We start from the raw sequence: 16,151 nt of genomic DNA, 5'->3' as shown, positions 1-16,151 counted from the left end.
TCACCATGTGTAGAATTTGTCCTTTGATTTCATAATCTGGCGCATTAATGTCTGGATGAGTAATTGCGTGACCTTGGCCAGTGCGTTTAGCTCTCATTCGGTCTTCCATACTTAAAGGTTCCAGATTCTCCATAATTGAATTTGTTGAATCGGTATCACTGAATGATTCTGATTTAATAGTTCGTTCCTCAACAATCTCTGTTTGAATGATTGGTGGTTCCGGAGGAAAGTTTAATGGTTCAGGATCTACGAACCGTTCCTGAATATTTTCTGGATTCTCAATTGTGAGGTTTGTTTCAAAAACTGGATTATCGGAAATTTGAACTGAAGTACTTGGTCGACTGGATGACGATTCTAAAGAAAAATCAACGGCGGTTATATTTGTTAAACGATGTCTTGATCGAGTTACAGGTGGTGAACGTACAAAAGGTGATGAACGTCTTGCTCGGTGCATTCACAGAATATCCTATTAGTTTTAAAAAGGAAAGAAAAATTATAATAAGTTATCCAACCAATAGACTTTTCTGATTTTGCCCACGTTTCGAATAGCCAAAAGATGCAGCAGAGGGGCAGGATTCGTTTGGTCTCAATATAATTGAGGACTGTTTGGCTCCAATAACCCGGTCCACGTACAAATCCAACTATTACTACGAACCAGAAAATTTTGATGTCTATCAATTTAACCACTCAAAATAAATTTTCGTAATTTTAAGAAATTTAGAGAAGAAGTAGAAAAAAATTCTAAGTCCTAAAAACTAGAATGGCGAGAAATAAGAAAGAAATAGATTGCGCGTCGAAAAATGTCGAAAAAGAAAAATGGTTGAAAAATAAAAGGTGACGGAAAAATAAAAGAAACTTATCAAAACTTAAAAATACTTAACTAATTTAACCTTATTACTACAACTAACTTAAAATTATAATCGCAAATTGAAATTACTAATTGGAATGATAATTGATACATAGTAAAAGGTCTAAAAATATTAAAGCTTACAAGAAAAACTAAATCCCAAATGGAAATAACTTAAAAAGAAACTAAAACTTCAAAAGGCGTCGCAAAATTCTAAAGCACCTAAATCTTAGTCTAAAGAAAAAGCACTTAAGGAATTCTACGGCAAAGCCTAAAAATATAGGAGTAAAAATAACTATAGCAAAAACTAAGTTTAAAATTAATTATGAGCTAAAAATACAAAAGTTACGCTACAACGATTAAAAAGGTACAAAATATAAAAATATACAAAAAGTTGTAAAAAGTACAATTTTTATAAAAATATTATTTTTATATTATTTATTTAATAAAACTACTAATTTTAATTAAACTAATTAAACAAAATACATAAATATAAAGTAAAAAGTAAAAATAAAACTAAAATTAATAATAATAATTATAATTAAGTAATTAATAATAATAATAATAAATTAAAACCCGTGATTAGGGTTTTGTCCGTGTGTCAGAGGACCTCCGCGAGTTGCGGTGAATAAAGGGGAAAATCCCGCGAGTCGCGGGGATTCAGAATTCAGTTGACAGATTGTACTTTTACGCGTTTTTCTTTATTTTTTTTTTTTTTATTTTCTTATTTTCTGTTTTTAATTTAAATAAACGATTTTTAATAAAATTTATATTTTTATAAATTAAAATAAAGATAAAGAAACTTATAAAACTTAAATATTTAACAAAATCCTAAAAATACTTATATTTTTGTTTTTCTTTTTATATTTTTTCGAATTTTTAAAACGTAATTTTTACAAAAACGACTTTTAATAAAAGTAAATAAAAATCTTTTTTTTTTTTTATTTTTATTAGCGTTGCGCTTCCGGCTTTTAAGATGCTAATCCCCGGCAGCGGCGCCAAAAATACTTGATGTTTCGCGAGGTGTATATAAAATAGCTTATATTTTACGCAGAAAATACTATTAAATACGATACAATTTTACACAAGATATTTATTTATTTATAGAATGGATATACTTAAACTTTGCTACAACACTTATAGGCAGTGTACCTAATCGTACAGTAGTGTAGTTTTTAGTAAGTCCGGTTCGTTCCACAGGGAGATCTTTAAGCAAAGCTCAACGCTATATTAGTTTACTTTTATAAAAATACAAATATATATATAAGTAATATTATTATTATAAAGAGGGGTTTTTACCGTTTAATGACCGGTTTGTCGATTTTAAAACTTTAGTCGCAGTTAAAACCTAATGTAAAATATAAAATAAATACAAGACTTTAAATTAAAGCGTAAAGTAAATAACGATAATGAAATTGCGAATAATAAAAATGCGATAAAATAAAATTGCGATAATTAAAAAGTACGATAATTAAAAGTGCGATAAAATAAAATAACAATAAATAAAAGTGCGATAATTAGAAGTGCAATTAAATATACAATAAAGGAAATAAAATATGAAATAAAAGAATTATGCTTATTTAAACTTCCGTAATCATGATGTTTGACGTGTTGATTTTAGTTTTATGCCCATGGGTTAATTGTCCTTTGTCCTGGATTATTCAATAAGTCCGTCTGGTTTTTGTCCATAACAGTCCATCAGTCATAAATATAAATTGCAAGTGTCCTTGTCAAATTATTATTATACCCGAAGATAAATATTCCAACTAATTGGGGATTCGAATTGTAACAAGGTTTTAATACTTTGTTTAATGAATACACCAGGTTATCGACTGCGTGTAAACCAAGGTTTTACTACTTTGTTAACAATTACACCAATTACCCTTGAATGTAATTTCACCCCTGTTTTAATTATTCTAGTGGCTATTAATCCATTCCCGTGTCCGGTTAAATGAACGATTATTCGTACATATAAATACCCCGCCCATCGTGTCCGATCGAGTGTATATGGTAATTTATAGGGACGTCCAATTGTAAATCTTTATATTAACATTAACAAACTTTCATTTAGTTAAACAAATATAAAGCCCATTAATAGCCCATAGCCTAGTTTCCACAAGTGTCGTTCTTTTGTCCAAACCCCAATTATGGTACAAAGCCCAATTACCCAATTTTAGTAATTAGCCCAACATCATGATTACTTCGTTTTAAACAAGCATAATAATAACTTAGCTACGAGACATTAATATAAAAAGGTTGAACATAACTTACAATGATTAAAAATAGCGTAGCGTTACACGGACAGAATTTCGACTTACACCCTTACAACATTCGCTAACATACCCTTATTATTAGAATTATAATTAAAATTAAAATATAAATTATAAATATAAATATATATTACTCGTATATATTGAGAGAGAGATGAAAAATGGTGTTTTTTTTGATCAGAATTCGGGTTGATTTTATAGCCAGATTTGATTTTTGGGGCTCCGCGACTCGCGGCAAAAAGCCCTTCAAACTCCGCGAGTCGCGGAGAGGTATTTTCATTTTACACCCTTGGAGTTTCCTGCTGCCGACGGTTTTAAATATATATATATAATATATATATAATTAATATAATTAATTATATATTATATTATATTTATATATATAGTTAACTTGTAATTTTTAGTCCGTTGCGTCGAGCGTTAAGAGTTGACTCTGGTCCCGGTTCCGGATTTTCGAACGTCTTCGCGTACAATTTAATATCTTGTACTTTGCGTTTTGAATCTTGTACTCTTGTGATTTCGAGACGTTTCTTATCAATAATTGGAACCTTTTTGATTGTCTTTTGTTCTTTTGAGCTTTTTGGTCGTTTGCGTCTTCAATTCGTCGAATCTGTCTTTTGTCTTCACCTTTTATTATTTAAACGAATATCTCTTGTAAATAGAACAATTGCAACTAAAAGCTTGTCTTTCTTGAGGAATAATGCTATGAAATATATGTTCGTTTTTAGCATTATCAGAACATCATTACTACCTCAAGTTTAGTAGGTAAACCTACTGGAAGTGACAAGAAATGATCTAGCTTCAAAGGATCTTGGATGGCTTGAAAGTTCTTGAAGTAGGATCATGACACAAAAACAAGTTCAAGTAAGATTTTTACTCGAATTAAGATAGTTTATAGTTATAGAAATTGAATCAAAGTTTAAATATGAATATTACCTTGAATAAGAAAGATAACCTACTGTATATAACAAAGGTTTCTTGATCTTAGATGATTACTTGGAATGGATTAGAAAACTTGGAAGTAAATTAGTAAACTTGAAGGGATTTTTGAAGTGTTCTTGAAGTGTTCTTCCTATGATGATTATAGCTTGATTCTTGAAGTGATTTTTGATGAAGATGATGATTAACTACTGGAAAAATACGTTCATAATAGTGTGTGTGTGTTGAGAGAGAATTAGAAAGAGAAATGGAAGTGAAATGGAGTGAATGATGAGTGGTAATTGGTGAGTGGTGAGTGGGGTTAAAAGGAGTTCTAGTTAGTTGACTAGCTCATGGTAGAAGTTAAAATTGATTAGTCATACATGACATAATCAAGAGTGGAATCCCATGCTAGTTCCTATTGGTATATACTCATAGTAAGTACGTTTTAAAGCTGTGTATAATACGGGTAAGAATACGACTAGAATTCTTGATGAAAGAAAAGAATAGAAAAGTAACTGTAACCATTTTCGTTAAGTATGAGTGTTTTGATATATGTCTTGAAGTCTTCCAAAAGTATTTTAATACATCTAAATACACTACATGTATATACATTTTAACTGAGTCGTTAAGTCATCGTTAGTCGTTACATGTAAGTGTTGTTTTGAAACCTTTAAGTTAACGATCTCAATTAATGTTGTTAACCCATTGTTTATTATATCTAATGAGATGTTAAATTATTATATTATCATGATATTATGATATTATGATATTATGATATATTAATATATCTTAATATGATATATATACATTTAAATGTCGTTACAACGATAATCGTTACATATATGTCTCGTTTCGAAATCCTTAAGTTAGTAGTCTTGTTTATATGTATATAACTCATTGTTAATATACTTATGGAGATACTTACTTATCATAATCTCATGTTAACCATATGTATATCCATATATATATCGTCATGTCGTTTTTACAAGTTTTAACGTTCGTGAATCGCCTGTCAACTTGGGTGGTCAATTGTCTATATGAAACATATTTCAATTAATCAAGTCTTAACAAGTTTGATTGCTTAACATGTTGGAAACATTTAATCATGTAAATATCAATCTCAATTAATATATATAAACATGGAAAAGTTCGGGTCACTACAGTACCTACCCGTTAAATAAATTTCGTCCCGAAATTTTAAGTTGTTGAAGGTGTTGACGAATCTTCTGGAAATAGATGCGGGTATTTCTTCTTCATCAGATCTTCACACTCCCAGGTGAACTCGGGTCCTCTATGAGCATTCCATCGAACCTTAACAATTGGTATCTTGTTTTACTTAAGTCTTTTAACCTCACGATCCATTATTTCGACGGGTTCTTCGATGAATTGGAGTTTTTCGTTGATTTGGATTTCATCTAACGGAATAGTGAGATCTTCTTTAGCAAAACATTTCTTCAAATTCGAGACGTGGAAAGTGTTATGTACAGCCGCGAGTTGTTGAGGTAACTCAAGTCGGTAAGCTACTGGTCCGACACGATCAATAATCTTGAATGGTCCAATATACCTTGGATTTAATTTCCCTCGTTTACCAAATCGAACAACGCCTTTCCAAGGTGCAACTTTAAGCATGACCATCTCTCCAATTTCAAATTCTATATCTTTTCTTTTAATGTCAGCGTAGCTCTTTTGTCGACTTTGGGCGGTTTTCAACCGTTGTTGAATTTGGATGATCTTCTCAGTAGTTTCTTGTATAATCTCCGGACCCGTAATCTGTCTATCCCCCACTTCACTCCAACAAATCGGAGACCTGCACTTTCTACTATAAAGTGCTTCAAACGGCGCCATCTCAATGCTTGAATGGTAGCTGTTGTTGTAGGAAAATTCTGCTAATGGTAGATGTCGATCCCAACTATTTCCGAAATCAATAACACATGCTCGTAGCACGTCTTCAAGCGTTTGTATCGTCCTTTCGCTCTGCCCATTAGTTTGTGGATGATAGGCAGTACTCATGTCTAGACGAGTTCCTAATGCTTGCTGTAATGTCTGCCAGAATCTTGAAATAAATCTGCCATCCCTATCAGAGATAATAGAGATTGGTATTCCATGTCTGGAGACGACTTCCTTCAAATACAGTCGTGCTAACTTCTCCATCTTGTCATCTTCTCTTATTGGCAGGAAATGTGCTAATTTGGTGAGACGATCAACTATTACCCAAATAGTATCAAAACCACTTGCTGTCCTTGGCAATTTAGTGATGAAATCCATGATAATGTTTTCCCATTTCCATTCCGGGATTTCGGGTTGTTGAAGTAGACCTGATGGTTTCTGATGCTCAGCTTTGACCTTAGAACACGTCAAACATTCTCCTACGTATTTAGCAACATCGGCTTTCATACCCGGCCACCAAAAATATTTCCTGAGATCCTTGTACATCTTCCCCGTTCCAGGATGTATTGAGTATCTGGTTTTATGAGCTTCTATAAGTACCATTTCTCTCATATCTCCAAATTTTGGTACCCAAATCCTTTCAGCCCTATACCGGGTTCTGTCTTCCCGAATATTAAGATGTTTCTCCGATCCTTTGGGTATTTCATCCTTTAAATTTCTCTCTTTTAAAACTCCTTGTTGCGCCTCCTTTATTTGAGTAGTAAGGTTATTATGAATCATTATATTCATAGATTTTACTCAAATGGGTTCTCTGTCGTTCCTGTTCAAGGCATCGGCTACCACATTTGCCTTCCCCGGGTGGTAACGAATCTCAAAGTCGTAATCATTCAATAATTCAATCCACCTACGCTGCCTCATATTCAGTTGTTTCTGATTAAATATGTGTTGAAGACTTTTGTGGTCGGTATATATAATACTTTTGACCCCAGATAAGTAGTGCCTTCAAGTCTTTAATGCAAAAACAACCGCGCCTAATTCCCATGCGTCGTATAATTTTGTTCGTGAATCTTCAATTGTCTAGACGCATAATCAATCACCTTCGTTCGTTGCATTAATACACAACCGAGACCTTACTTTGATGCGTCACAATAAATCACAAAATCATCATTCCCTTCAGGCAATGACAATATAGGTGCCGTAGTTAGCTTTTTCTTCAATAACTGAAACGCTTTCTCTTGTTCATCATTCCATTCAAATTTCTTCCCTTTATGCGTTAATGCAGTCAAGGGTTTTGCTATTCTGGAAAAGTCTTGGATGAACCTTCTATAGTAACCAGCTAGTCCTAAAAACTGGCGTATGTGTTTCGGAGTTTTCGGGGTTTCCCACTTTTCAACAGTTTCTATCTTTGCCGGATCCACCTTAATACCTTCTTTGTTCACTATGTGACCGAGGAATTGAACTTCTTCCAACCAAAATGCACACTTTGAAAACTTAGCGTACAATTCTTCCTTCCTCAATACTTCTAACACCTTTCTCAAATGTTCACCGTGTTCTTGGTCATTCTTTGAGTAAATAAGTATGTCATCAATGAAAACAATGACAAAATTGTCAAGGTATGGTCCACACACTCGGTTCATAAGGTCCATGAACACAGCTGGTGCATTAGTTAAACCAAACGGCATGACCATAAACTCGTAATGACCGTAACGTGTTCTGAATGCAGTCTTTGGAATATCATCTTCTTTCACCCGCATTTGATGATACCCGGAACGTAAGTCAATCTTTGAATAAACAGACGAGCCTTGTAGTTGATCAAATAAGTCATCGATTCTCGGTAGTGGGTAGCGGTTCTTGATGGTAAGTTTGTTCAACTCTCGGTAGTCGATACACAACCTGAATCTACCATCTTTCTTCTTGACAAACAAAACAGGAGCTCCCCACGGTGTGTAGTGACCCGAACTTTTCCATGTTTATATATATTAATTGAGATTGATATTTACATGATTAAATGTTTCCAACATTTTAAGCAATCAAACTTGTTAAGACTTGATTAATTGAAATATGTTTCATATAGACAATTGACCATCCAAGTTGACCGGTGATTCACGAACGTAAAACTTGTAAAAACTATACGATGACATATATATGGTTATATATATAGTTAACATGTTTTTATTATAAGTATGTATCTCATTAGGTATTTTAACAATGAGTTATATACATAAAAATGAGACTATTAATTTAAGAAACTCGAAAACGATATATATAACGATTATCGTTATAACAACGTCTTACTAGGTACATATGAATCATATTAAGATATTGATACACTTGGTTAATTATGTTAAATGATAAGTAAATATATTATTAAGTGTATTAGCAATATGTAAAAATAAGACTACTAACTTAATGATTTCGAAACGAGACATATATGTAACGATTATCGTTGTAACGACATTTAACTGTATATACATCATACTGAGATATATTATATATCATAATATCATGATAATATAACAATTTAATATCTCATTTGTTATAATAAACAATGGGTTAACAACATTCAATAAGATCGTTAACCTAAAGGTTTCAAAACAACATTTACATGTAACGACTAACGATGACTTAACGACTCAGTTAAAATGTATATACATGTAGTGTTTTAATATGTATTCATACACTTTTGAAAGACTTCAATACACTTATCAAAATACTTCTACTTAACAAAAATGCTTACAATTACATCCTCGTTCAGTTTCATCAACAATTCTACTCGTATGCACCCGTATTCGTACTCGTACAATACACAGCTTTTAGATGTATGTACTATAGGTATATACACTCCAATGATCAGCTCTTAGCAGCCCATGTGAGTCACCTAACACATGTGGGAACCATCATTTGGCAACTAGCATGAAATATCTCATAAAATTACAAAAATATGAGTAATCATTCATGACTTATTTACATGAAAACAAAATTACATATCCTTTATATCTAATCCATACACCAACGACCAAAAACACCTACAAACACTTTCATTCTTCAATTTTCTTCATCTAATTGATCTCTCTCAAGTTCTATCTTCAAGTTCTAAGTGTTCTTCATAAATTCCAAAAGTTCTAGTTTCATAAAATCAAGAATACTTTCAAGTTTGCTAGCTCACTTCCAATCTTGTAAGGTGATCATCCAACCTCAAGAAATCTTTGTTTCTTACAGTAGGTTATCATTCTAATACAAGGTAATAATCATATTCAAACTTTGGTTCAATTTCTATAACTATAACAATCTTATTTTAAGTGATGATCTTACTTGAACTTGTTTTCGTGTCATGATTCTGCTTCAAGAACTTCGAGCCATCCAAGGATCCGTTGAAGCTAGATCCATTTTTCACTTTTCCAGTAGGTTTATCCAAGGAACTTAAGGTAGTAATGATGTTCATAACATCATTCGATTCATACATATAAAGCTATCTTATTCGAAGGTTTAAACTTGTAATCACTAGAACATAGTTTAGTTAATTCTAAACTTGTTCGCAAATAAAAGTTAATCCTTCTAACTTGACTTTTAAAATCAACTAAACACATGTTCTATATCTATATGATATGCTAACTTAATGATTTAAAACCTGGAAACACGAAAAACACCGTAAAATCGGATTTACGCCGTCGTAGTAACACCGCGGGCTGTTTTGGGTTAGTTAATTAAAAACTATGATAAACTTTGATTTTAAAGTTGTTATTCTGAGAAAATGATTTTTATTATGAACATGAAACTATATCCAAAAAAATTATGATTAAACTCAAAGTGGAAGTATGTTTTCTAAAATGGTCATCTAGACGTCGTTCTTTCGACTGAAATGACTACCTTTACAAAAACGACTTGTAACTTATTTTTCCGACTATAAACCTATACTTTTTCTGTTTAGATTCATAAAATAGAGTTCGATATGAAATCATAGCAATTTGATTCACTCAAAACGGATTTAAAATGAAGAAGTTATGGGTAAAACAAGATTGGATAATTTTTCTCATTTTAGCTACGTGAAAATTGGTAACAAATCTATTCCAACCATAACTTAATCAACTTGTATTGTATATTATGTAATCTTGAGATACCATAGACACGTATACAATGTTTCGACCTATCATGTCGACACATCTATATATATTTCGGAACAACCATAGACACTCTATATGTGAATGTTGGAGTTAGCTATACAGGGTTGAGGTTGATTCCAAAATATATATAGTTTGAGTTGTGATCAATACTGAGATACGTATACACTGGGTCGTGGATTGATTCAAGATAATATTTATCGATTTATTTCTGTACATCTAACTGTGGACAACTAGTTATAGGTTACTAACGAGGACAGCTGACTTAATAAACTTAAAACATCAAAATATATTAAAAGTGTTGTAAATATATTTTGAACATACTTTAATATATATGTATATATTGTTATAGGTTCGTGAATCAACAGTGGCCAAGTCTTACTTCCCGACGAAGTAAAAATCTGTGAAAGTGAGTTATAGTCCCACTTTTAAAATCTAATATTTTTGGGATGAGAATACATGCAGGTTTTATAAATGATTTACAAAATAGACACAAGTACGTGAAATTACATTCTATGGTTGAATTATCAAAATCGAATATGCCCCTTTTTATTAAGTCTGGTAATCTAAGAATTAGGGAACAGACACCCTAATTGACGCGAATCCTAAAGATAGATCTATTGGGCCTAACAAACCCCATCCAAAGTACCGGATGCTTTAGTACTTCGAAATTTATATCATATCCGAAGGGTGTCCCGGAATGATGGGGATATTCTTATATATGCATCTTGTTATTGTCGGTTACCAGGTGTTCACCATATGAATGATTTTTATCTCTATGTATGGGATGTGTATTGAAATATGAAATCTTGTGGTCTATTGTTACGATTTGATATATATAGGTTAAACCTATAACTCACCAACATTTTTGTTGACGTTTAAAGCATGTTTATTCTCAGGTGAATATTAAGAGCTTCCGCTGTTGCATACTAAAATAAGGACAAGATTTGGAGTCCATGTTTGTATGATATTGTGTAAAAACTGCATTCAAGAAACTGATTTCGATGTAACATATTTGTATTGTAAACCATTATATAATGGTCGTGTGTAAACAGGATAGTTTAGATTATCATTATTTGATAATCTACGTAAAGCTTTTTAAACCTTTATTTATGAAATAAAGGTTATGGTTTGTTTTAAAAATGAATGTAGTCTTTGAAAAACGTCTCATATAGAGGTCAAAACCTCGCAACGAAATCAATTAATATGGAACGTTTTTAATCAATAAGAACGGGACATTTCACGGTGATGTGCTTGGTCGAATGAAACCACGCTCTAAAAGTTCTTGTAATTGGCTTTGCAGTTCTTTCATCTCGCTGGGTGCGAGTCTGTAAGGAGCACGAGCTATTGGTGCAGCTCCTGGTACAAGATCTATTTGAAATTCAACGGATCGATGTGGGGGTAATCCCGGTAATTCTTTCGGAAACACATCGGGAAATTCTTTTGCAATGGGAACATCATTGATGCTCTTTTCTTCAGTTTGTACTTTCTCGACGTGTGCTAGAACAGCATAGCAACCTTTTCTTATTAGTTTTTGTGCCTTCAAATTACTAATAATATGTAGCTTCGTGTTGCCCTTTTCTCCGTACACCATTAAGGGTTTTCCTTTTTCTCGTATAATGCGAATTGCATTTTTGTAACAAACAATCTCTGCTTTCACTTCTTTCAACCAGTCCATACCGATTATCACATCAAAACTCCCTAACTCTACTGGTATCAAATCAATCTTAAATGTTTCGCTAACCAGTTTAATTTCTCGATTCCGACATATATTATCTCCTGAAATTAATTTACCATTTGCTAATTCGAGTAAAAATTTACTATCCAAAGGCGTCAATGGACAACTTAATTTAGCACAAAAATCTCTACTCATATAGCTTCTATCCGCACCCGAATCAAATAAAACGTAAGCAGATTTATTGTCAATAAGAAACGTATCCGTAACAAGCTCCGGGTCTTCCTATGCCTCTGCCGCATTAATATTGAAAACTCTTCCGCGGCCTTGTCCATTCGTGTTCTCCTGGTTCGGGCAATTTCTAGTAATGTGGCCCGGTTTTCCACATTTATAACAAACTACATTGGCATAACTTGCTCCGACACTACTTGCTCCGCCATTACTCGTTCCGACACCATTTGTTCCTTTCGTTCTATTAACCCCTGGTCCGTAGACCTCACACTTCGCCGCGCTATGACCATTTCTTTTACACTTGTTGCAAAATTTGGTGCAGAACCCCGAGTGATACTTTTCACACCTTTGGCATAGCTGCTTCTGATTGTTGTTGTTGTTGCGGTTATTATTGTTGTTGGGATGATTGTTGTAGTTGCTGTTGTTGTTGTTGTTGTTGTGGTTGTTGTTGTTGTTGGGCCGTTTGTTGTAGTTGCGATTGATGTTGCGATTGTTGGGATAATTGTTGCGATTATTGTTGTAATTGCTGTTGTTGTTGTATTGGTGATTCTTATCACCGTTTTCCTCCCACTTTCTTTTGACTTGCTTCACATTGGCCTCTTCAGCAGTCTGTTCTTTAATTCTTTCTTCAATCTGGTTCACTAGTTTGTGAGCCATTCTACATGCCTGTTGTATGGAGGCGGGCTCGTGTGAACTTATATCTTCTTGGATTCTTTCCGGTAATCCTTTCACAAACGCGTCGATCTTCTCTTCCTCATCTTCGAATGCTCCCGGACACAATAGGCACAATTCTGTGAATCGTCTTTCGTACGTGGTAATATCAAATCCTTGGGTTCGTAACCCTCTAAGTTCTGTCTTGAGCTTATTGACCTCAGTTCTGGGACGGTACTTCTCGTTCATCAAGTGCTTGAATGCTGACCACGGTAGTGCGTACGCATCATCTTGTCCCACTTGCTGTAGATAGGTATTCCACCATGTTAACGCAGAACCTGTGAAGGTATGCGTAGCGTACTTCACTTTGTCCTCTTCAGTACACTTACTTATGGCAAACACCGATTCGACCTTCTCGGTCCACCGTTTCAATCCGATCGGTCCTTCGGTTCCATCAAATTCCAAAGGTTTGCAGGCAGTGAATTCTTTGTAGGTGCATCCTACACGATTTCCTGTACTGCCAGATCCAAGGTTATTGTTGGTATGTAGCGTAGCCTGTACTGCGGCTATGTTTGAAGCTAGAAAAGTACGGAATTCCTCTTCATTCATATTCACAGTGTGTCGAGTAGTCGGTGCCATTTCCTTCAAAATAGTCAAATGGAACAAGTTAATCATACAGAATATTAAGAGTAGTTAATAGTATTTCGTAGCATAATATGAACTCATTTATATAAGCTTTTTCTTCATATTAGCGTTTTATAAGTTTAAATTCGGGTAGTACCTACCCGTTAAGTTCATACTTAGTAGCTAATATATAATTCAACTACTACAATTCTATATGAAAAACTGATTGTAATAATATTTCGCGTTCAAACTTTTATACAATATTTTACAAACTTACAATACCGCTTATTTTACATAAAGCATGAAATATAGCACACAATAACTTTGATACAAGATAGTTGTGAAGATAATTCTAGCTAGTACACAAGTCGTTCAGCAAAGGTAATAAAGACACGTAATTCATACGTCCAGAAACAAGTCATGCATTCTGGTTTTACTAGGACTACTTCCCATCCTTGGTCTTGTGGAACATAACCGTTATGGCCGTTGATAAGACAGCGTGTTGTAACGTCTTTAAAGGGACAAGGGTTACGTAATGACCAACAGTCTCGTAATAACCTAAAAACCTCATTTCTTACCCCAATTACTGACTCCATCACTTGTGGGAACGTTTTGTTTAATAGTTGTAGCCCGATGTTCTTGTTCTCACTTTGGTGAGAAGCGAACATTACTAATCCGTAAGCATAACATGCTTCTTTATGTTGCATGTTAGCCGCTTTTTCTAAATCACGAAGTCCTATATTCGGATATACTGAGTCAAAATAATTTCTTAACCTGTTGCGTAAAATAGCATTTGGGTTCCCCGCAATATATGCGTCAAAGTAAACACATCGTAACTTATGGATTTCCCAATGTGATATCCCCCATCTTTCGAACAAAAGCCTTTTATAAACCAAGGCATTCTTAGAACGTTCTTCGAATGTCTTACAAACTGATCTCGCCTTAAATAGTTGAACCGAGGAATTCTGACCGACTCTAGACAAGATTTCATCAATCATGTCTCCGGGTAGGTCTCTTAAAATATTAGGTTGTCTATCCATTTTGTGTTTTTATACTGTAAAATAGACAAGAGTTAGATTCATAAAAAAAAAATACTTATTAATACAAGCAATTTTTACATATATCATAAAGCATAAGCACACTATATTACATATATTACACCACACGAATACAACTATCTTATTTCGGTTTTGGTTCGTTTTGCCAAGTTTCTAGGGATATATGATGTTCCCCTAATACGAGCCGTCGTTGTCCACATTGGTTTAGAAAAACCTGGTGGTTTAGAGGTTCCTGGGTCATTGTTACAACTTAAGGACTTTGGGGGTTGACGATACATATAAAGTTCATTGGGGTTGGAATTAGATTTCTCTATTTTTATGCCCTTTCCCTTATTATTTTCTTTTGCCTTTTTAAATTCAGTTGGGGTAATTTCTATAACATCATCGGAATTCTCGTCGGAATCCGATTCATCGGAGAATTGGTAATCCTCCCAATATTTTGCTTCCTTGGCGGAAACACCATTGACCATAATTAACCTTGGTCGGTTGGTTGAGGATTCTCTTTTACTTAACCGTTTTATTATTTCCCCCACCGGTTCTATTTCTTCTTCCAGTTCCGATTCTTCTTCCGGTTCCGACTCTTCTTCCGGTTCCTCTTCGGGAACTTGTGAATCAGTCCACGAATCATTCCAATTTACATTTGACTCTTCATTATTATTAGGTGAGTCAATGGGATTTGTGCTAGAGGTAGACATCTATCACATAATATCAAACATGTTAAGAGATTAATATATCACATAATATATACATGTTAATAATATATAGTTTCCAACAAAAATATTAAGCAATCATTTTTAAAGAAAACACGGTCGAAGTCCAGACTCACTAATGCATCCTAACAAACTCGATAAGACACACTAATGCAAACTTTCTGGTTCTCTAAGTCCAACGCTCTGATACCAACTGAAATGTCCCGTTTCTATTGATTAAAAACGTTCCATATTAATTGATTTCGTTGCGAGGTTTTGACCTCGATATGAGACGTTTTTCAAAGACTGCATTCATTTTTAAAACAAACCATAACCTTTATTTCATAGATAAAGGTTTTAAAAAGCTTTACGTAGATTATCAAATAATGATAATCTAAAATATCCTGTTTACACACGACTATTACATAATGGTTTACAATACAAATATGTTACAACAAAATAAGTTTCTTGAATGCAGTTTTTACACAATATCATACAAGCATGGACTCCAAATCTCGTCCTTATTTAAGTATGCGACAGCGGAAGCTCTTAATAATCACCTGAGAATAAACATGCTTAAAACGTCAACAAAAATGTTGGTGAGTTATAGGTTTAACCTATATATATCAAATCATAATAATAGACCACAAGATTTCATATTTCAATACACATCCCATACATAGAGATAAAAATCATTCATATGGTGAACACCTGGTAACCGACATTAACAAGATGCATATATATAAGAATATCCCCATCATTCCGGGACACCCTTCGGATATGATATTAATTTCAAAGTACTAAAGCATCCGGTACTTTGGCTGGGGTTTGTTAGGCCCAATAGATCTATCTTTAGGATTCGCGTCAATTAGGGTGTCTGTTCCCTAATTCTTAGATTACCAGACTTAATAAAAAGGGGCATATTCGATTTCGATAATTCAACCATAGAATGTAGTTTCACGTACTTGTGTCTATTTTGTAAATCATTTATAAAACTTGCATGTATTCTCATCCCAAAAATATTAGATTTTAAAAGTGGGACTATAACTCACTTTCACAGATTTTTACTTCGTCGGGAAGTAAGACTTGGCCACTGGTTGATTCACGAACCTATAACAATATATACATATATATCAAAGTATGTTCAACATATATTTACAACACTTTTAATATATTTTGA

The sequence above is a fragment of the Rutidosis leptorrhynchoides genome, chromosome 5 (genome assembly GCF_046630445.1).
Source record: "Rutidosis leptorrhynchoides isolate AG116_Rl617_1_P2 chromosome 5, CSIRO_AGI_Rlap_v1, whole genome shotgun sequence".
NCBI classification, from domain to species: domain Eukaryota; kingdom Viridiplantae; phylum Streptophyta; class Magnoliopsida; order Asterales; family Asteraceae; genus Rutidosis; species Rutidosis leptorrhynchoides.
Note: the sequence above shows the minus strand (reverse complement) of the source record.